The sequence below is a fragment of the Lytechinus variegatus genome, chromosome 1 (genome assembly GCF_018143015.1).
Source record: "Lytechinus variegatus isolate NC3 chromosome 1, Lvar_3.0, whole genome shotgun sequence".
Taxonomy (NCBI): domain Eukaryota; kingdom Metazoa; phylum Echinodermata; class Echinoidea; order Temnopleuroida; family Toxopneustidae; genus Lytechinus; species Lytechinus variegatus.
The window spans coordinates 29,187,429-29,205,522 of record NC_054740.1 but is presented as its reverse complement, the minus strand read 5'-3'; the positions used below and the strand labels follow the sequence as shown (position 1 = coordinate 29,205,522).

Below are 18,094 nucleotides of genomic sequence, written 5' to 3'. Positions count from 1 at the left end.
TTCTATTTTCACACAAGCTATCTTGTTCCAATGGTTTCATTCTCCTTTAAAGGATATCGGTGAAACCGTCAGTTAGTGACATCTGTCAATATATTCGATGCAATTTTAATGATTGGCCCATTTTACATCAAATCGACAAGCAAATTCACATGAATTTAGGGAAAGATAAGTGTGGGGTTGATAATTTTTTTGTTATTAAATGATATTTGTACTACTTATCTTCATGGTATACGTGCCAACAGATTCTCTTTGGATAAGACACATGGACTTTTTTTCATTGTAACATCTGTTTCTTGTGTGCATGTATCACACCATTTAAGGTTGTATTTATTTATTTTTTAATTTTTTATCGCAGACTCTCATGTAAACAAGCTATATGATTGGATCAGTTAGTATGAGACCAAACGGGAGAGCATTTTTAATCGAAGGACTTGTTAGATATTTTTATCCGACAGTTACCATAGCATTTAAGCAAATCAAAATCAAGTAAAGCTCTCCGATCTGAGAACCTTTCAGACAACATGATGAAACGCTCCCCAGAAGATTTGACAATTTGACACCTTTCGCTAACCTCAGGAACGGTAACGTTAGAGTCCCCTAACATATAGGTTAACGATTCATCATACACTTGATTTATAAGATTGAATTAACATTATAGTGAATAGAATCAAACGTAGAAAACTGCTCTACAATCATTGCTAAGCTTTGTGTTAAAGGCCCTTATAGATTTGCTTTTCGTGTGCAAAATTCTTTCACGCGACACCTGCACCATACGAGAATGGCGACTGATGGTCATCATCGTATGCCCCCCCCCGCCCAGAGCCGGTGGCGAGCTAGTCTACAACTGTAGACCCACATCTGCAGTGTGTGTATCACTGATTCAAGGAGTCTGCATAGCAGACTAGGTCTACTGCAGCTGCAGATCTGAAATGGCTCGCTCCGCTCGCCCTTTCAGGCTGGTTTGCTTCGCAAACCAGCTGCAGATCCACTTCACGAGCCATTCAGAGTCTGAATAGCAGACTAGTGGCGAGCCTCTACTATGACAGCTGGCTGGAGATATTCGAAATTCAGGGCCCCACAATAGATTATGACATTGATAAGAAAGTGGTTTTTCAAACAAATCGAGGAAAAACTTATTGAATTAAGGCTTAGATATAGATCAATTCAGTCCATCGAATCGATTTTGTATTTATATCTAAATAAATAGAGTACACACTAAGAAATAAAGGTTCAAAATTGAACCCCCGAAAGGTCGATGCAAAATCAGCACCCTTTGGGTTCTAAAAATTGAACCCCCGATTTGGGGTTCAAAAATTGAACCCTGCGCTTGGGGTTCATTTTTGCACCCTGCGGGTTCAAAACTGCACCCCTAGTAGGTGAGCGGCCAGAAGCCCAAAAGTGCCTTATTTCTTGACTTTAACCCCCCCGGCTGGATCAAAGCAAAATCATACATCAAATTAAAGGAAATTTCCTGAATTTTTCGGTATTGGGCATTAAAAATGCCGTAATGTGTAGCATCACTATGGAAACCAGCCTTGAACAAGCCACGCCCATTTTATATACTTATTGAATATTTATCACTAATATTGATTTTTTACATATTAATTTAGATTATCAGATATTTTCTCTTATTTTCAAAGGATAGATCTACTATATATATTGTAGGAAGAATTACTGAAAAACAACTTAGCATGAATTTTATAAACATTTTCTCAGAAATTGTTGCCTAGCAACATAACTTTCCTTAGCAACCATTTATCTCCTTAAGTTAACCACTTATTTTTCCATTTCAAACCTAACTTTTAACTTTTTAACTAGGTTGAATTAAACTAAATAAGTTTCACCAATTAAATTATGTAAAATATTATTTAGAAATAATAAAAAGAACTGAAAACCCCCATTTAAGCTATTGAGAACCTCAAATTAATTTGCTATGCTCTCCCGGACACACCCCTTCACATCGTACAAATCGCCATTTTATTGTTCATTTTGACTACATTGATACACATACATGTACGTATAAGTCACATACTTTATACTATTTTGTGGTGAAAAAGTTGATTGAGTGAATAATTCCTGATCAATTATCTAGTCTTCAATAGAACAACAACAAAATGACCATTTCACATTATCCATGGATACCAATTGTTGCCTAGCAACGACTATTTTCCATAGTAACGACTATATTAACACTCTTTTCCCTGGACAAATCTGTGGAAAATTGTCCATTATGAGCAATAATACTGACACAATTATCATTATAGATGTCTACAAACTCGTTTTCAGTAATCATTCAACAAACTGACTATTTTATAGCTTCCATGGAGTCAAATGTGTTGCCCAGAAACAATATTCCCTAGCAACGGTTATGTTACCACTCTTCATCTGGGCTAAATGTGTTGACGAAGTTGTGCCTTAGAGTAAGAATATTGAGAGGATTAACATATCATAGCTTGTTATCGATAGGCAAACAATTCTCCGGAGTTTACCATTATGTACTGACACAATTTCAATGCCTAGCAACACTATTTACCTTAGCAACGATATGTTTTCCCCCTAACCAATTTGGGGAAAAATAATCCACTTTTAAGTTTGTACATGTACAGTACCATTTGTACAATAATATACATACATGCATACTGGCAATGGTAAATTGGAGGACACCGCTTCATTTCTCTTATTTCTAAGAAAAAATCATCTATCCTTGTATGTATATTGCTTGTCTACCTATTCTAAACATGAGCATGCTATTTAAACTTTATCATTTAGAAAAGAGCAGCTTCAAAGAGGAATTTTAATGTTTTTTGCAGATAAAAGTAGAATAATATGGTTTGGATAATTCATAAACTGAAACGGAAATAGCTGCTGGGTACATAGCGTTTTTTTTTTCTTTTTTAGTTTGCTACAGTAGGTATAGCATTGATGATATGATAAAATGGACAACACTACTATTTAGGCACAGTCCCTGATTAAAACTTTGATCATAAAGTGGGCCTTCACCTAAGGCTTGTACAGATATTTTTTTTCAATTTCAGGGCCCTCCTATACTAGTACTCAATTAGGTCATTGGCAAAGGCTTTTGGCTGCATATTTACATGTAAATCACTTTTTTCGAGTGAATATGGAATGGTTAACAAATGGATGTCTCTTGTCAAATAATACCTAATCACCCATGCGTGTCCATCTTCCAAGGTTGTGTCTGTGTTGAGGTTGTAGCCCAAAGATGCCAAAGCTGTGAGTTCGACAAGTTTCTGTTGAAACTTTAATACTATTAATAGGTGTCAGAAGTTTAATCACAGGGAATTTATGATGTCACTTTCAATCTGATAACTGTCAAGAAATCAAAAGGATGAAAGTATGAAAACTTGGGATCTTAAGCCTTAATATGGTGTTTTTTACCCGATTGCTAAGAAAGCATGAATGCTTGTACGCAAACAACCAGAGGACCGACGGCTCAATGTCCTCTCCAAGACCTGGTAATGAGGATATAATGAGGATGCGCCTTAAAAAAGAGCACTAATGCACCAAGTGGGAATCAAATTCAGGTCACCGGAATCCGAAACCCCCGCTCTATCGACTGAGCTATCATTCCTGATCAGGCCAAGAAAAGGACAAGAAAATCATTAAGGATAGAAGGGCTTACTAAAGTGGGAGATGTTTTCTATACATAAGTGTTATTATGTAATATGTCATCAGGTTTGCACACATCTGCTGAATTTTCTGCTACAGCGATAGTGTCAGTGACTCCGATGGTAAAAATCTGATGCCTTAAATACTCAGTTTAAAAAAAGATGTCTGAAAGAAAAGACAAGGATTCCTATCAACATGCATACATATCTAAAGGACTTTGACATGGGTAAAGCTTCAGAAAACAAGTACACATGCCTCTATTGTCATGATTGTTGGGCTTAAACTAACGCTACTGTTTGTTCCATGGAGATTTAGATCAATGTAAATCTTCAAACACATCCATGGTATAAGAAATATTTCTGAGAAAATATCTGAAACTGATGTAATTGGGATGATACCCCTACAGTATTGGTAAAACATGCTGATACTAATAATACAAATGTATTTGCATTTGTAATGATGATTTGTTCAAATAATAAGGCTGGAACATTTAAATTACAGCCATAATTTTGTATCACTACTTGAATGGAGTAGAAAACATTGAATTGAAGAATAATCTCTAAAGTAATAATCACTCTTCAGTGTGCCAAAACGGACTCAGTGATGATCTGGCAAGTTTAACTCCTTACTGTACTATAAATCATCTCTGTTCCGATCCAGAAAGACTTAAACTTAGTGTATTCCACCTGAAGAACAGAGAGCACATCAAAAACTGAGGGTCAGGTGGTAACAAGCCAACCTACCTTGGCGTCATTGTAGATCGTTCTTTTTTTCATACAAAGAACATGCTGACAAATCAAATGCAAAATTTGGAGCAAAGGAATATCATTCTGAAGAAGCAGGGATACATATGGGGAATTGTTAGATGCCAAAACTCTCTGTACCACAGCTCTGACTTTATGCTTCTGCACTGCTGAGTACACAGCCCTTGGTGCTAAATATTGACCCCAAATCTTGAATGGAGCTTGCAGAGCCATCACTGACTGCCTGTGACTAAAAGAAGTGAGTAATCTTTACCTACGATGTATTATTGCCCCCACCGTACGTCGGAAGAGAAGTCATCAGCACAGATGAAAGAAAAAAAACAATCAAGAACATAGTATTCCACTGGTCAATCATGACCCTGCAACGAGACTCAAATCTAGACACAGTTTTCTCTGCTCAATAAAATCCCTTAATGACTCTGCTCGCATAAAAGCATCACCCACTGGTCTAACAATCTCCAGTCTGTGATGCACAATCTAACCTATGGACTTAGTACATCACTCTCCAGGTCCAAGTGAAGAATGGCCTACCTGATCTTGTTTGAACCGCCTATGGGGCTACAATAGGAATGAAGAAACTTCCTGCAACTGTAAGGATGATCATAGGATACAACAATTTTTTGGCATACCCCTCCTACCAGAGCTTTGAACTGCCACTGCCTTTGCCACTGCACTCGATTCTTTTCACAGAAAGCTACATGTAGATATTGTACCATCATCAGGACATGACATCTTTAATGAGCTAAGAATATAATAATGAATTATATGACTGGTAGAAGACACCTATTTATGGTAATCTGACATTTGGGGAAAAAAATTATTATTTGGTCATGGGTTGTTGGATGGGGGAGGGGACAGGGAATTAATTGGTTCCTGATGGGGTTGTCGGTTAGGCCATGGACCTAGGTCCATGGTGAGGCTAAAACTTTGCTGAAAACGGTGCCTATATTCTGATTGTTAGTGTTTTAAGGTCAAATTTACAATTTGGAGAGACAAACTCCTGCACACCTAAGCTCCCATTTGGTCATAGTATACTGAATGATTTTAAAGGGCTTTTCAAAGTCCTTTTTAGTAGAGGGTTAAAGCATGATCTGGCTTTTGGGTTGAGTGATTCCAGATCTTTGGCAGCGCACGGCTCTGGTAGGGGGGGGGGGCAGACCAAAAGGTGATGCACTGTCTGATCCTCAGTCGTAGATAGTGTCTGCATCCCTGCTGTAGCCCCGAACTGCATATTAAGGACTTTGCATCTTTTTGTTCCAGACCATAGGTGAATACATGTAAGACATAGCCAGGATGGCCAATCGTCATTTGAACCTGGGGCGTGATTCGCTAGGTCACATGGAAAGCTTTTGCGTCACAGACTGGAGATGGTTTGTCCATAGGGCGATTCTTTGACTGTGTGCATAGCTATCAAGGGATTCGGTCAAGTGAAGGAAATTGTCTTGATTCTAGTCTCTTTTTGTCAGGTTCATAGCTAAAGAGTGGAAGGACATATTTTCTGCTCTTTTTTCCTCCCTTGCTGATACCACAATATCTGGGGGACAGTGCAACACAATAGGTAAAGATCATCTACTCTTTATGGTAGCAGACAGACGGATTACTTGGTCGTCTGTGTAGATGTTAAAGAGGAGTTGGGCAAGGACACTTCTTTGTGGGGGACCATTTTTCTGCCTCCACCATTTGCTGCTCGAACCACTGAGATTCACAACCGCTTTCAGCATTTTTTTAATTAGCCTTGTCAACTTGACTTCCTTTGTCACCACAATGACTTTCCTCGTAAGTAGGCCTACCCCATGATTAACTATTTCATAAGCTGCAGTTAAGTTATCAAAGGCTGCTCTAGTTTTCAGACCTTCCTCAAACCATCTGATGTACCGAGTCAGATTCAGTACTTGATAAGTAAAGGACTTTCCTGGCCTGAATCTTGCCTACTGGAATGAAGAACTCAGTCACAAAGGGAACAATGCAGTTAAGCAAGAGCTTTTCAAAGGGCTTGTAATGTGTGACAGAGTAGAGAGATTTTTCTGTAACTCTGATTGGGTCTTTGCCTAGCTCGACTTTGGCAACTACCCTAAATTTCCTCTTGCCATTGTTTTTTTTTCTTCATGCAAACAGTAGTTTAACATGTCAGCAGCCATTGGTCCAAGAAGGGTGATCTGCTCACAGAGGACATCATCTAATCCAGGTTCCTTGTTGCTCTTAATTATTCCCTTTGATAGCCTAGCACAAGCAGACAAGACGTTCAGGCTGAATTGTCTTGTGTATTTAAATGGTTGGCCCTTCGTGGGCAATAAATAGGGTTACCTTGGCTGTACACAAGAAGATAGTGGGCCACTTGGTCGGTGGTCACTAGTGGTATAGTTTGAATCGTTTTTCAAGGATCCGAATCGTTTTCCCCAGCTTTTCTGCTGTTGTGAGTCATGTCCATTGATTTATTAAATTACTGTCACTTTCTTTTTTATTATCCATAATGGCAGTTGTCAATTTCCCCCACATTCAAGTGTATCGGCACCAAAGGGGTCATTCTCAAAGCTGCTGAAATATTTACTGTACAGCAGCTGCATCATTCGTCAAGCCCGGAGAATAGTTTGAACAGCATCCTCATGGAATATTCTTCTGTGAGGATTTCTTCAACAGCTTTCCAAATGTGTCGTAATGAGTAGGAAGTGCTGGAAGATCCTGTGGATGATATTGTGTCCATATCTAACTGCTCCCAGATTGCTTTCTTCAGGGTGAATCATCTGTGAAAGGGAACTGTGCGTAGAGTGATGGCTTCATTCACCTTCATCCCAATAGGTTGATATTGAGTGTGCGGGAGAGGGTCAAGCACAACCTTGTCACATTTTGTTGGGTGATGCAATCTGATTGGCATCTGACCAGTTCTCCACAAGTTCTCCATCTCGTTGGTTTCTCCATACCCCCAGATAGTGCTGTGACTGTTGAAATCCCCAATAATTACATTTTCTCGATCGGAGGTGGCTTCTCAAGGAAGGGAGAGAGATTGGTTCGGAGGTTTATAGAAAGAACGTAAATGGGAATACTCATAAGTTCAATGGTTAGGACTTTGCCATTTTAATTCTACTTAAACAGATATTTGACCCGCTAATTAACTGCTGGAATCAGTAATTTAATGCCCACTAATGTACAGAGACTAATCGATTCTAGTGAGCAACAGGCACAGATTAGAGTAATTTTTGTTGTCTAGTTAATATACGACATACTGAGGGTCTCTTGATCTGTGTTTAAATCGTGGCAGGTGATCATTGAAAAGGTTTTTTCATCAAGTTGTGCAGATAAACCAGCAATCCTGTTTGAAGGTCTGCAAGTATACTACTGTTTTAACTGCCCTATTGCCCATCCATTGGCATAATAACAACAACAAAAGAAAAAAAACCTCCCAACAACACAGGAGAATTGCCAGAATTGCAGATAGAAACTTTGATAGTTCATTGTGATTTACATATTTTAGTAGGAACCTCATAAAGTAATTAGTTTTTTAGTTCACAATGTACAGAGTTGCCAGAATTGCAGAAAGAAACTTTGATAGATCATTGTGATTTACATATTTTAGTAGGAACCTCACATAGTACTTAGCTTTAGAGTTCACAATCACTACAGTATAGGAATTATATTTTCCATAAGATAAATAATTCCGTTTTCCCATGGCAGGCACTCTAAGACTTATTGGCTGGTCTTGGATACACTTTGAGACTTATTGGTTGGTCTTGGATATATATTACTTTTCCTAAAATGTATAATAAAATGTTCCACATAACAAACTAAATGATCTTGTTAATAATACACATTTCCAGCGACAAGATCCATTTTTAAACTAAAAAAATTTCACAAAATTTACAAAAAGTGTGCATTATATCCTTCCATTTACTATGAATAAGCGTCCATTGCCAAACTCGGTCACTTTATGACAGACTTTTAGTCGGCTGTATACACCCATGCCCTCTCTCGATATGCCGACTGCCTGGCCAGATGGCTGAAATTAATTGTCATCACCACAATAAATGCTAAGAATAATATAAGATGCATTTTGAGGACCAAAAAAGGGAATTTTGGGAGGTTGCAGGCTTGAAATATCGCCAAAAAGTGATGGTTGCTAGGTAAAATGCTGTTGCTAGGCAACGTAATGGTTTCCATAGGTAACAAACAATTCTATGAATACTGAATTATTTAGATTAGAACAGATAACTTGACACAGGGTATCTAACTAAAAATTTTCACAAAATTCACCAAAGTGTGCATGATATCCTTCCATTTACTATGAAAAAGCATCCCTTGCCAAACTCAGTCACTTTGCTTCCTCGCTTCGTTTCTTGGAGACTTTCTTGCCACCCCCAAGGAAAAGTTTTCTGTATACAGCCATGCCCTCTCTCAATATGCTGATTGCTTGGCTAGATGGCTGAAATTTATTGTCATCACCACAATAAATGCTTAGAATAGTATAAGATGCATTTTGAGGACCAAAAACAGGAATTTTGGGGAGGTTACAGGCTTGAAATATCGCCAAAAAGTGATGGTTGCTAGGGAAAATACTGTTGCTAGGCAACATAAAATGGTTTCCATAGGTAACAGAAAAATCTGTGAATACTCAAATATTCAGATTAGAACAGATAACATGACATAGGATGGTATCTATTTGATTTATAACAATATTACAATATCCATTAAATGATGCATATAGTCGTAAATACACACAAACATATTATATCGAGTGAAATCCGTCACATGCAGGGGTTAATCAAACACGGCAATAATGTAACTTTTCATGATCATATATGCATTATACATCCTAGTCTTCCTTTTTTATCACTTTTTCATCAAAATTTACCTTTTTCATTAGTTTTTACAAATTAAAAACTTAAAAAAATTATAAAATGCATTAATCTGGTAAAAAAATTAAAGAATATTGAAAAGTGAATATGGTTGCTAGGGAAAATAATGTTGCTAGGCAACGATTTTGAAATCAAATATGTATGAAATATATATATGGTTGCTAGGCATTATCATATCATTCAATCTGTAGTGATTTTATCCTTGAAAATTCTATATTTATATATAAATTAGTATAATTAATTAACAGATCTAAATATTAAGTTGTTGCTTTGCATTTATCACAAAAATGGGCGTGGCCTATTCAATGATGGTTTATATGGTGAACACTCTGCGACACTTTTAACTCTCAGTTCTGAAAAATTCAGAAAATTTCCTTCAAAATTATGCATGTTTTTGCTTTGATCCAGTCGGGGGGATTAAAGTCCGAAATTTTGGCCTCTCGCCGCTCGCCTATAGGGTATAATTCAAAATTTAGGGGTGCAATTTTGAACCCGCAGGGTGCAAAAATAAACCCCAAATCAGGGGTTCCATATTATTTTTGAACCCATATAGGGTGCTGATTTTGCATCAACCTTTCAGGGTTCAATTTTGAACCTTTCTTTATTAGTGTGTAAAATTCACAGAGCAAAATTCCAAAAAAAAATCTGAAGACAAATGGCAAAGTTATGGCATTTTAAAGATTTTAGGCATGTCTTCATGAATAGTCAATGAGCAAACTGATGATGTCATATCCCCACTTGTTCTTTCGTATTTTATTATATTTTTTATTCATTTTTTCCTTCAAGAACCAAAAATATTGAAATAACCACTGGTTAGATTAGATATTCATTGCTGCAACCTGTTTCATTACAAGAGAGACAAATCATTCACACAATCACACATGCACAAAAAACCCCGAAGTATTAATGATTTCATGTAATAACATAAGAAAAAGAAAGTGGGAATGTGGCATCATAAGCCCACCTAATGAACATTCATGACAACGTGCATATACTGTTTTCACAATATAATATTTTGCTAAACTTTAAAGTTCAATAACTTCGCTATTTGTCATCAGATTTTGATGGAAATTTTCAGCATTTTGCACTGTGAATTTTACTCTATTTATCTAGAAATATAAACATTTTCAGCCCGGAGCATCACTTTAAGATCAGCATGGTGTTGCGGATATTTTAACATCAACCGCAGCATCGAACTTTAAACGAAATTGGCGCATTGACCGACCTCACTATACAAACTGGTATTATTTTTTGTTAACCCACATTTGGTGTTTGTGCTATTAGCTAGTCTATACTTTACTTTCTTTTGCCGACACCAATAAGATCATACTTGAGATCACTCGATTCCAGTTAAGTCGAAGGAGGTGGTGGGGAGAGATAGGGATAGAGTGAAAGCCCGGGGGCCACTTCCATTCACGAGTGGATACCATGCGCGACCATGGGGTCTCGAAAAGCACCCTAAACACGTAATTTCCATATTCTTAGAATGCACCCCTTAACAAGTATTGCCGTGTGAAAGCCTACCCTTAACAAGTATTGGAAACAAAACGATACTCTTTTCAAATATTCCCTGAAATGAACCCCTAAACAAGTACAGGAATGTTTTATTGTTACGGGTCCTTCGGTCGTCGGCTTTATACCTTATTTGGTTTAGTACGACCCCACCTTCTACACCTCGCGCAAATCGGACTCTAAACACGAAGTGTTGGGCCAAAAAGGACATGCTTTATAAAACATTTTAATTTTGTTTTATAATCCCCGCAAATTCGACCCTAAACACGTAATTTTCCTAGCGAAATAGATACCCTTTTTTCATTATTTTTGTGTTTTTGACACCCTTATCACGTTACGTACGTAACGTGCCCTATCGTGAAAAAGACATCCTTTTTACGTGTTTTTTTGGTCGCGCATGGTATCCACTCGTCAATGTAAGTGCCCCCCCCCCCGGGTGTGGACTATTGGTGGATCACGGGCAATTGATTCCGTTTGTCAGATCACCACAAACGATATGCCTCTAGCACAAAATAAATGGGCATTATGTTTTACTTTCCCCAGAAATGGGGGATTAGATTCGAATTCGGGGGGGGGGACCACTTCCATTGATGAGTGGATACCAGGCACGACCATGGGGTTTCGAAAAGCGCCCTGAACAAGTGAAGCAAGTCTTTTCCAGATTATGAAAAAGTGCATCTTTTAACAAGTATTTGGCTTGTAAAACCCTACAAGTATTGGAAATATATCAATTTTTTTCCAGTATTTTAAACATCGTTTTTGACACCCTTATAACGTTACATAGGCCTAAACGTATTACTTGCCCTCTCTGTCTCCTTTTAAGCGTGGTTGCGCCCGGTATCCACTCGTCAATGTAAGTACCCCACCCCCGGGAACGATGTACTTGCAATAACTTTCGACAATGACCTCCAATCTGTCCATTGTGAATTGACTTGCGTTTTCAGAGGAATTTGCGCTTTGTAGAGAGCGTATGCGGAATGGCCTACGCTATTGTCGACACCCCGCGCTGTTGTCGATACCCCGCATGTCGCTCTAAATCACATAAGACTTACCCCCAAATTGTATGATGCATTGAAATCCAATTTGTTCGGCTGTAGAAACAAAAATGCAACAAAACACAGTTATTTCACTCGTCACAACGTTTTCCCCTATTTCAAGCCCACCCACCACACAGAACACACCAGAGAACGATGATGTTATAAGGTCACCATCTTATCGGAATCGGAACGTCGAATCATTGATTGATGCATTTATGGTTCTCGACAATGATTAAGTCTATTGGTATTTCTTTTTTTTCAGCGTTTCATGCATGTTTGCGTTTTGACCGACACAAATGAACGGAGTGATGGTTTATTCCCTTGAAGACGGTTTCTAGAGATGGTTTGGGGGTAGATAGGACAGCCATAATGATAACCTTATGAAGCTAAACATGACTTGTGAAAGGGAGGGAGAGAGAGTGTGAGATGTGGAATCGTGGAGGGGATGAGATATATTTAGAGAGAGAGAGAATGTGTGTGTGTGAGGGTGTGTGTGAGGTTGAGGGTATGTGTGTGCGTGTGTGTGAGGTTGAAGGAGTTTGTGTGCAGGTGTTTGTGTGTGAGGGTGAGAGAAAAAGAGAAATATAATGTACCAGGATTACCCACAAGGAGGTTTAAAAATGATGAATTTTAAGTTGTTTTTGTCTGAATGTTTGATGAGGCTATGGACCTATAGGTCCATGATGAGGCTTAGGCGATTACTTTATGGAGAACGGGATGCAGGATGGAAGTTGTATATTGATCTTTGTTTTCGATCAGCTGGAGGAGATTTCTGTTTCTGTGTGACTTTGACACTTCAAAATTAAATGTGAAAATACCCCAAATTTTACTCACAAATGATGAAGGCTTGGCAAGACTTGAAGAAATATCGATACTCTGAAGGGGAGGTTAATCCTTTTATATTTAATAATCAAAATATTTGTAAAAGAGGTAAAACGATTTCGACATTAATCTTTTTGGTAAAGGAATATTTAGGGTGGATCCATTTTTTTAAATGGACAAAATGAAGCCTGTGACTTTTTTTCCTTAAAAATCTCGGTATTACTGAAAATCAATTTTTCCTATATTGTTCACGCTATCAACAAGTTGGAAAAAAAAGAATCTGGTTAAAAATTTTTTAAATGAATTGATTTGGACCCGTAAGGTTTGCCCTTCAATATATTTCTGAACTTGATTCTCCTTACACCCCCTCAAGGACACCAATTCAACAAATCCAGTACCTAGTCTAAGTACTAAGACGCATGACGAAAGGTTCTTCTCTTATAGTGCCCTATACCCTTTGGAATTCCCTCCCCAGTACTCTCTGATCACGAAATAATCCCGGACTTTTCAAATCCCAATTTAATGAAGCTTTCAAATAGACCATTCCAGAGGCGTCGAACCAAAGGGGGAGGGGAGCAGGGGGGGGGATGGGCGATCGCCCCACCCATGAAAATATGGGGGGGCAAACATATCGTTTTGCCCCCCTCCCAATAATTCCGCATGTGCAAAAATGAAATAAGATTGTAAGGTTACGCAGATATCAGCAAGCGAGATTTAGATACAAAACTCGTTCTTTATTTAAAATTGTGCTCAAAATGTCTGCTTTTCAGATTGGAATATAATAAATTTCAGCTCGCGCTTTGCGCTCGCATCATTTCGAAAACCCATACTTTTAATGATTAAATAGGTGAATGGAATGTCCCGCTTTCAGTTCTAAACCTCAAAAGAACTCCTGCTTCGATTTGCAATTATCTTTTGTTGGATATATATCTTGTTCTTCAATGAAAACGTCCAGTAAACTGTCAATTTTTTCAGATCGAAATATCAAATTTTTCAGCTCGCGCTCGCATCTATGTTGTTTTGGATACCCATCTCAATCATTGGTACCAAAATACTTAGAATATCAAGCTTTCGGGTCAGAGCATAAAGAAATTTCAGCTCGTTCTCGGCACTTGCATTATCTGTGTAGTGAGATGTGTATATCCTCATGAGTTACTACAGTCCTAAACAGGTACCTTTTCCAGCTTTCAGGTCAGTATACAAAAAACTTCAGCTCGCATTAATCTGTTGATTAATTTGTTGGTGAAATGATTATTTTTATGTGTCACTTTCTCATGAGTCTCTCTCTCGCCCTCTCTCTACAAGACCACCCCCCTCTCTCTCTATACATATAGGCCTATGAGGGTGTATGTGTGGGTGTGTGTGTGTGTGTGTGGGAGGGGGTTGTTTGCTTTGTGTGATCGCCCTCTCTTTGTTCAAATTTGGTTCAAATTTGGTTTTAAAGATACTAATATCTGTTCATTCTGTAAACATAACCCGGAATCTTATGAACATTTATTCTGGCTTTGTAATGATGTTAAAGTTTTATGGCAGAGGGTCATTGAAAAACTTAGTTTGATAAAGCTTCAAAATGCAGAGTGGAAAGATATACATGTGGGAATTAATGGATCCGATCTTGAAGTGAAATTTTGTAACACGGTTAGAAGGTAGAGTTCCTACTCAAGAAGAGAGTATTCAGAAAGTCGTAGAATATCGAAATGAAGAAAAAGCAATAGCTATTAAAAGGAATAAGTTAGACAAGCATTTATTAAAATGGGAGAGAATGTACCGAAATGGCAGGACTGAGGGCGATATCCAGGTGTGATTTGGGAGAAAGTGACTGTGTAGGTGTGTGTGAGGGTGTATGTGAGGGTGTGTGTATGTGTGTTTTGGGGGAGAGGGATAATGAAGTTTTCCTTTGGGATGGGTGATTCTTTGGGATGTTTTTTTTTTTTTTTTTTTACTTGTCGATTTCTTTTTTTGATTTGCTTTGTTTTTGATGAGTGCAAGCCAAGTAATCTCATATAGTTTTAAATCATTGTTGAATATTTGATAAAGGAAAAGTGTGAGGCATATTATATGTATTTTTTTAAGGGGATCCTAGTGTCAGTATATCTATTTGTTAATTGGTTTGTTTTGGATTTGGGTCTACTTTGTTTTGTTCTTTCTTTGTATTCCATGTATAAATAGCCCTCCACAAATGTGCAAGGGAAGACTTTTGATTGGGGCGGGGGGGGGGGGAGGAGTGGTGTTTCAACCATTTTTATAACTGATTTCATTGTTTCTCCTTTAAGTTATATATGATTTATGCTGGTATTAAGTTAGTGAAAAAAGTCCAAATATGAAATGTAAAATATTATGTGTTTTGAAATGTTAATTTGAAATGTTATATATTTTTGTTCATGGAATGAGAATAAAACAATATGAAAAAAAGTGATCGAGCTCCTTTGGGACGTTGATTCATGATTTTGCCCCCCCCCCCCCATCTGAAAAATGGATCGACGCCCCTGAACCATTCCCTATGCTTATGCAATATGTAATTGATAAATGTTGATGTTGTTTAAGTGTTAGGCCTATATTCTTAGCAAGGGGTGATATCATTGTAAACAATTGGAATGAAATCCTTAATAAAACATGTTAAAACAGTGTGTGAGATCGGGAGAGGGGGTGGGGGATAGGGGGAGGGGCGTATGACAGCCGGCTGGGGAATTGTAAACCCGCTCAGAATGGCGCGACATCCACTCGCCGCAACTTCTCTTACTAAAGTTCATGGTCATATCATTATCAAGGGCCGCAGAGTAAGGATTGCCATCGCATCTCTCTCATAAAATATCTGGATGCTGTGTATCTGAATGCCCAGATTCCAACGAATCGAATTACTGGAACTCCGCAGGAAATAATTGTGTGTCACTGCAAGATTCGATTATTTGAGGTGAGCATTTAATGTATATGCCATATAATCTGTATGGGATATTCTACCTTGCGTGCATGTACTTTGGTATTGCATTTTTTAAACACCGTTTGCCTACATAACATATGTTATTCACTTTTGTGAAAGATAAGAGCGGTCGCGTAAATATTGTTCTATGGTACATGCTAAGATTAAGCGCGACTGCGCGATTGATAATTAATACACGCAACCATTATCATAACTGATTATAACTATTATGCTTTGCTGTATTATCATACATTTACATCTGCTAAAAATTTATAAGCAATTTCGACTGCTTAAGTCTTGGTTATATAAACATTGATTTCTGGCTTTTACATTAATTTGATCATAAAATTTTGGGCGGCACTGAGTGGCACTGGCGTACAGATAGATGGGGAGGGGCTCGGGGTACTTAATTTTCCCCTCAAAAATAAATAACGACCATGGAAAAAAGGAAATATCATGTGATTTTCTGAATACATATTGTCAAACTCTGTCACAAAAATTGATTTTTGTAATCAAAATGTTTACGTTTGCTCGCTCGCGATAACTTTATATTTTTTTCCCCGACACGCCATATCTTTCCCCCTCTAATTCTTTGGGCTCATTACCCCGTGCACTGGGGAGAGGCGATTATACCTTTTTCATGTTAGCCTATATGATTTTGAATAAATAGAGAAAATAATCAAAATAAAGTAAATAACTTGAGAAGAGGGTTATTTTTCTGCATTCTTAATAATGATAATGATAATGGTTTTATTAGGCATCAAAACATTCAATGGCTGAATTAGAAATGTTTGTACACGTATATATATATATATATATATATATATATATACGGGCGCGTCGTGGTCTAGTGGTTCTGACTCTTGCCTTTCAAACAGAGAGTTCGAATCCTAGCCATGCAGGGTGTGTTTTCCTTCAGCAAGAAATAATTCCACACTGTGCTGCACTCGACCCAGGCGAGGTAAATTGGTAATTCCTCAAAAAGCTGTGCACACCAGAATCGGTAGACTAGCTTAGCCGTGGTAATATAGGAGCACCTTGAGCACCTAGCAAGGTGGATACGTGCGCTATTATACAAATCATATGTTATTATCATTATGATTATATATATTATATACCGGTATCTATGAAATATGATTAATAAATATATACAATAAAAGGCAAACTCCATCCAACCTTGCAAAGATAACCAGAAAAAGGGAAACATTTGGTTGCAGGTGGTACGGCGTGAGGTTGATTAAGCAGTTTGAAAAACATTGATATTAAACTGACAGAAAAAAGAGAGACAAAGGAGAACGAAAGCGTAACCATGGGCACAGTTGAGTGGGATCGTTGGTAGTTGGATTAAATGGGGGTAAATAAAACAGTATAAAGATACAAAAGGCGCTTTGCAAAGCTGAATGGAGCACTGAACAATGATAAGTATGAGACATGGTTCGAAACTTTAAACAAAACTCAAAAGGTAATCGAAAAGTCCCAGTCGACCTCGGCAACAGGATGATCGGAATGAAAAGAGAAACAACTATTGCCCCTCTCTGGTGGATAATCTTCCTATCCCTATGCCATTATGATCTCAGGTGTCGACCATCATAGAAAACGTATCAAACCTTTATAATAATATTCGGTTTACTGATGATACTCTTTCCGCTCAGAGGTTTTTAAAGACACCCTTTATCGCGCCAAATAGTCGGTTTATCATACAGGCCCTAGCTACTTCAACACAATTGCCTAGGTCATATTTGTGACCATTAGTTTCCTCCTTTACCATAATTATGCAACTGTATTTCGTAATAAATCTGATATGCTGTCCCCGTATGCTGCATAGGAAAAACAACATTGTGTGAGTAATGATAATTCGTGTATAGCCATAATCCGCATGCATGACATGATCAATAATACATTCAATGGTACCGTTTGAGGTCAGAACCTTTATTGTTATGATCTGTATGGATGAGGAAATCAATGAATGGCTTCAACAAAATTAAGAATGCATTGGCGTTCCGTTGACTGGAGTATTATGAGGCGCCATGCATATTTGACGAAAAGGTGAGATATATGTCCATTCATCTTTATATATGTACTATCATCTCGAATTATTTACTAAGTAAATTGCCAAATCGACTTCTAAAGTGTGATATGGCAATCACAGAATATAAACACGCAGATGGCATGCATACTGAGAGTCTGGGCAATTCATTCTGAATACCATTAAACGGTTTGGAGTAGGCTTCATATCTTGTTTGACTGTGATACCTTTGCAAAATACTATATCTTTAAAATACTTAGTAAAAATGGTTTTACCATGAGTATGATTGATCTATCTCATGATGGATGTATCTTGCAGTAAAGATCGAGACGGTAAAATCATATATGGCGATATGCCGTTTTGTTAATTTTTATCGAGCAAAATGACACAAATTGATAAGCATATAAGCTCTAATACATGAATACAGCTTATACTCCGCTTTCAAATGACACCAATTTCATATTAATACGTCTCCATTCGGCCGAAAAATCACGCCATAATTATTGTTCGTATGCAATAATTTTTTTAAGTGTGTTTTG

The 18,094-nt window shown here is 37.7% G+C and overlaps 1 protein-coding gene across 3 annotated transcripts in view; it reads left to right on the top strand.

The window, feature by feature from the left end:
- The first annotated feature begins 15,347 nt into the window (after positions 1 to 15,347).
- The window catches only part of LOC121410620 (major facilitator superfamily domain-containing protein 6-like), a 28,449-nt gene continuing 25,702 nt past the window's right edge, over positions 15,348 to 18,094 (top strand). Inside the window, exon 1 of one of the 3 annotated variants that reach the window (XM_041602848.1) lies at positions 15,348 to 15,523. The gene's annotated coding sequence lies outside the window, so the exon portion shown is untranslated. Of the gene's footprint in view, positions 15,524 to 16,890; positions 17,576 to 18,094 lie in introns of those variants that run through there. The other 2 variants (XR_005969363.1, XM_041602840.1) reach the window with 2 other exon arrangements.